The sequence below is a fragment of the Echinops telfairi genome, unplaced genomic scaffold (assembly GCF_000313985.2).
Source record: "Echinops telfairi isolate 266 unplaced genomic scaffold, ASM31398v2 ScPeMD7_3533;HRSCAF=4204_0, whole genome shotgun sequence".
Lineage (NCBI taxonomy): Eukaryota > Metazoa > Chordata > Mammalia > Afrosoricida > Tenrecidae > Echinops > Echinops telfairi.
The window spans coordinates 31969726-31975240 of record NW_022107431.1 but is presented as its reverse complement, the minus strand read 5'-3'; the positions used below and the strand labels follow the sequence as shown (position 1 = coordinate 31975240).

The following is a 5515-nucleotide window of genomic DNA, read 5'->3' as shown; positions in this document are numbered from 1 at the left end:
GGGTGGTCTTTGTGGTTCCTCAAGATAGGGTCCACTGTTGCTCATTGCCTTTGCTGATAAGTGTGTAACAGCTGGACATTTGAGTCCATAAGCGCTGAACAGAGACGTTCTCTGCCCCGAGCTTCGGGGCTGTTGTGAACTTTGCACCTCTGTGCTGCTGTGTCTTCATCAACACCCGAGTCCAGCTTCTCGGTGGAAGTCCTTTCGTGGTGTGTTAGTCTGCCTAGAAATCTGATTGCTTCAGGAGTTTAGATACAAGAGTCTGGCTCTGTGAAAATGCCATCTGCTCATCTTTCCTCCACCTCTCCACCTCTGCTCCCACGAATTCTTCCAAGCTCATAAGCGGACTACCAATTGGACAAAAGAAGCAAAGTTGGAAAAGTCTGTTATGTCTGCCCGAATCGCCTGCTCAGCAGTGTTTGCCTTGTTGAAAAGTTGCTAAGAACAATGAGCGTGACATCCAGTGTAGCCACCCTACTGGAAGTAACACACTTGGGTCCTTGATCGATCTGTTAAAGGATGGGGCTCAGACGACTTTCGTGTTATCAATTGTCATGCAGATATGGGTATTGTAGCATTGTGATGGTGAGGGGAGAGGTGGGAAGGATTATAAAGGCCAAGGTCTCTTAGATTGAGTCTGGTTTCATTCCGTCTCTGTGGCTGGCCTTACAGGCATCTGTGTAGAGCAGTTACAGAGGGACCCTTGATCCACTATAGAGTTGGTGATGCAGGATTTTGCATGGGAAAGCCATGAGCTTCAGGGTAAATCAGAAGAAATCAGTGCCATAATTAATGCTCTGTTTTATTGGGTATACAACCGAAAAACAATAAACCCAGTGCCATTGAGTCAGTCTCAACTCCTAATGACCCCACAGGATAGAGGGAGAACTGCCCCCATAGGGTTCCTAAGGTTGTAAATCACAGAAGCAGAATTGCCACACCTTTGTTCTGCAGAGCAGCAGGTGAGTTTGAACTGCCAACCTTTGGTTGTTAACTGCTGGTTGTCTTAACCATTGCACCACCAGGGATCCTGTGGTACAATCATGGTTGAGTCTTTTCTGACTCATTGTGACTGTACACAGTTGACCTGCTCCATATGGTTTCTGGGAGTCAATCTTTTCGTGACCACTCAGCCTCATCTTTCTCCTGAGGAGCAGCTGGTAGGTTTGAACCTCTGACTTTGCAGTTAACATTTCAACACTTCACCCACTATTTCTCCAAAGATGCCTTCTTATTACCTAACCCTGTGACTCTCCAAATCCATTGAATCTTCCTGTGTAGAAAGTACAGTAAAAATGAGGATGAAAACTGAGCTGCTCTGGCTTAAGTCAGGGTGGAAGAACCTGGTAAAATTCAGTAATATTTCATTTGTTGTGCTAGTGTGGCTCCGTGGGAAATAACAGGTTGATTAAAATTCTTGGTCTAGTTATTTAGACACAATGCTTTGCACAGAAAAATATTTTAGCCTTTGTAGCTCCTGTTGTTTACTTCCTGACATATTTTAGAAGACAATGACTTTTTCCTGCTTTAAACTATTCGAGTAATTTTCCATTTATTTGTTTGTCTTTTTGTCTCTTCTGTGGCTCCAGATAATGTCATGGGCACTTTTCATTGGCCAGAGGTGTTCGTGGTTTGCTTATGTTTCTGTCCTGGAAACATGGATATGAACAACCTATCACAGAAATTAATTCCTGCCTTTTATGGAAACTAAAGAATGAACTCCTGGATTACAAAAGATTGTTAAACATCTAGAATCGGGGGAGGAATTGACAAGTTGATCAAATGTTGAGTTATGTTGGCGGGGGAGGGCAGGGATGTGCAGTCCTTTCTAGGTGCGGGTGTGGTATGAGCAAGGATAGAAACCATGTGAATGGTGCTTCCAAAGCTGGTCACCCCAGGGCTGTGGGTGTGAGCAGTGGCCTTTATCTGGGAAAGAGCAAGGCATCTTCATGGGCTTCTGAAGAACTACCCCCCCCCCCACAATTCACTGAGAACCCTGACGTTTGTTCTTCATATCCAAACACCAGAGGAGCCCTTGGGGGGGGTCATGTAGGGTTACGCCTTGGACTGCAAACCACGGGGCCAGAAGTTTGAAACCACCAGCCATTCTGTGAGCGAAAGATAAGGCTTTCCACTCCCACAAAGTATTCCTGTCTTGGAAACCTACAGGGGACCTTCGGCCCTGACCTACAGGGTCAGTGTGAGTTGGCATCAACTCAGTAGGAATGGGTTTGGTTTGGTTTTTGGATGACATGACATTTGGTATCCAATCACCAAGCCCACTACCATGGAGTGAATTCCAACCCATAGTCACCCTGAAGACAGAGTAGAACTGCTCCATGGAGTTTCCAAGACTAGTTCTGGGTGAGAGTAGAAAGTCTCCGTTTCTCTTGTGGAGAACAGCCAGTTCTCAGCCTCATCAGGGCTCCTTGCTCTTACCGTAATCCCAAACCCACTGCCATTGAGTCTGTTCTGAGCCATGGCAACCCTCTAAGGCGTATTCAAAAGGCAAACTTCTGATTATCATTTCTGCACAGCATTTCAACTTTTTCATTATTGGTTGCGTGTGTGTGTGTGTGTGTGTGTGTGTGTGTGTGGTAGTGGTGGTGAGCAGGGCTCCTAAAGACGTGTATCACTTGACCGCCAGCTCTGCTGAGCTTACACATTGTCCTTGTTGATACGTTTGCCAGGGAGAAATGCCTGCTGCCTCTCCAATTGGCCTTGGAATCCAAGAATGTGAAGCTGGCCCAGCACGCTCTGGCAGGGATGCAGGTAAGCTCTTTCGGAGTGCAGTAGGTGCGCTCATAAAATGGAGGACGCAGAGCAGAGAGTTAACATTTTACATACTAACTGCTTTTAGACCCAGACCAATATTGAACTGTGAAATGACTGTAGAGGCTAAGATTTTTAGGCTCACCAGAATTTCTCTGTACATAGCATGAGCTTGTTGAGCTGCTGTAATCAAGTCCTGCTTCTGGAAGACCCAGCGAACCCCACACACAAAGTATTTTTAGTGGCATTCCTGTTTTAAGAGTAAGGTACCCTGAGTTTGTACTGATTCAAATCTCACATACATTCAGCATCTACGATTCTGTATGACGGGATGGGTGATAAGCTAGACAATTTTTGCTGTGCATTTTAGTTTATGCTTAGATTGAAGAAAGAGGGGACATTTGGGCTGATAAGAAGGTCAGCTTGCATGAACTACTTCCCTTCTCTGAGCCTTGGCTCAGCGGTGTTCCATGTCAGACACGTCATAAGTCTGATTTCAACAGTAGAAAGACTGTGGCTAGATGAATGCATCAACTTTGCCAGTGGTTTGGTTTCTGAAAGACAAGCTCTGTGGAATCCTGGCAGAGTAGTGGTTATGCATTGGGCTGTGATCTGCATGGTCAGCAGTTCAAAACCACCAGCAGCAACATGAGAGACTGGGCTTTCTACTCTCATAAACTGTTGAAACCCACAGGGGTTTGATAAGGGTCCACATGGACTCGAGGGCAGTGAGTTTGAGATTTTACTCAGTGGATTGGTAACATTTGTCCCAAACCTTTCATGTCAGTCGGTGCTGTTTCATAGTCAGCTCTGTAAGGTCAGAAGGGTCCCTTTGTACCTTTAAAGAGTTAAAACAGATTAGAAAGTCAGACAATAATGACTCTTCTCCCTAATAGATTAGAATTAGATGTATATTTTAATCTGAATCTACAGCAACATTAGACATTTTCCCCAAATTGTACGTGATGGGATTAATAGCTCCCCCTCCCTCCCACCCAAAGTGACCATAAAAAAGAATGGGATATTTTTAATATGATGAAACCACTGAATTGTATTATATGTGCATAAAACTGTTAAAGAAATGATAGAGATTTGGTAGAAAAAAATGAATGGGAATTTGTTCTGATTGGCCATTTATTTTTTGGTTTTCCTCTAATATTGTGTAGATTTTCCATTTCGGTTTTTTTTTTCAACTCTCTGGGACATTGTCCCAGTGGCATGTTTTCCGAGGCTCGTGTAGTTTCATGTACTTCATGACGTGTGGGCTGTGGCTTCAGCCACCCTCTGTTGCCTCTGGTAACATAGGCACTTTCTTGGGGCTTCTCTGTCTTCATCACTGTGTATAAAAACCAAGATTTGTGTGTAAACTATATAATAGTGAAAAAATCTCTTTAGAATGAATATAGTCAACCTATTAGGGAACCTTAAGTAAAGAGGTTTCAAATAGCTGTTTTCCACCCCGGCAGTGGCATTAAGCTAAAAGATAGGATCGCCTGGGATAAATCGGAATTCAGAAGCTCTGTACAGGGTGAACCTCCAGACTGAGTCAGATGAGAACAAATTTAACAGGGATAAATATAAAGTCCTCTCCTGGGGTCTCAGAAGTCAACTGCATCAGGACAGAGTCAGAGAAAGCAGTTTAATTATAGCCCTTATGAATGAGAATTAGGGACCTCAGGATGAGTCAGCCTCAATGACTGCCAAGCAAGCTGGCTGGATCCGAGAACCTGCCTAAGTTAGGCTTCAGTCAGTAGTGTCAGACTACCCTTGAAGCATTACACTCACCTTGGGGGCACATTTGAGGCCTGGTGGTTAAGTGGGTTAGTTGTTAAGCTGATAACCAAAAGGTCAGCCGTTCAAAACCACCAGCTGCTCTGTGGGAGAAAGATGAGGCTTTCTACTCCTGTGAAGAGTTACAGTCTCAGAAACCCACAGGGTTGGTTTGACCCTGTTTGATAGGGTCAGTGAGGTAGAATCGATTCGATGGAAGTGAGTTCTTGTTTGTTGTTTGAATTGGGGGCACATTAAAACAGGAGAGTACGGATGAAAGTGTGTGTCGCGCGGAAAGCATTTGGAGGAGCTCAGGGGGGTCAGTGTAAAAACTCAGAGCTTTGGGTGGACTTGAGAGCTGGCTGATCTGACTTTGAGCATATGCAGCGTGACCCCCGGGAAAGACGAGAGGTAAGGTGTAGGTGAGAGACTTCTGGTCCAATCTGAGTGAGCGAGGATTTTATTAAAATAAGAGTTGCCCCCCCAGTACAAGCAGAATAGCCTCTGAGGAATTGGGACCCCTGAGAGCTCGCATACAAGTGAATGTCTTGTTTGGGTTGTTGTGGAGTTTCTTTTCTGAGCGGGAGGGTTGATTAAGATTTGTGAATGACAGCTTACACTTGGGACAACTCAGGCTGAAAACTGAGCTGGTTGCATACGAGTCCTTCTCCCCTTTTGTGACAAGGCCACCCTCAGGAAGGGCGTATGTATGACGGGGCTTCAAAACGTTTTTCGGCAAACTGAATGAAAAGATCATGACAAATTTCCAGGAACCTTTTGAAGCCTGCCCCGATGGGTGTGGGCAACAGCTGCGAGGGGCCCAATTCCTCTAGGCCTGCGGGTCTCAACCTGTGGGGCGTGACCCCCTTGGGGGGGGGTGTCAAACGACCCTTTCACAGGGGTCACCTGATTCTTTACAGTAGTAAAATGACAGTGATGAAGTAGCAACAAAAATAATGTTATGGTTGGGGGG

The 5515-nt window shown here is 45.2% G+C and overlaps 1 long non-coding RNA gene across 1 annotated transcript in view; it reads left to right on the top strand.

Annotated features, from left to right (window-relative positions):
• LOC123522192 overlaps positions 1-2747 on the top strand; it is a 44635-nt gene extending 41888 nt beyond the window's left edge. Inside the window, exon 3 of the long non-coding RNA XR_006680474.1 lies at positions 2691-2747. This is a non-coding gene — a long non-coding RNA (uncharacterized LOC123522192). The remainder of the gene's footprint in view (positions 1-2690) is intronic.
• The last annotated feature ends 2768 nt before the right edge of the window (positions 2748-5515 follow it).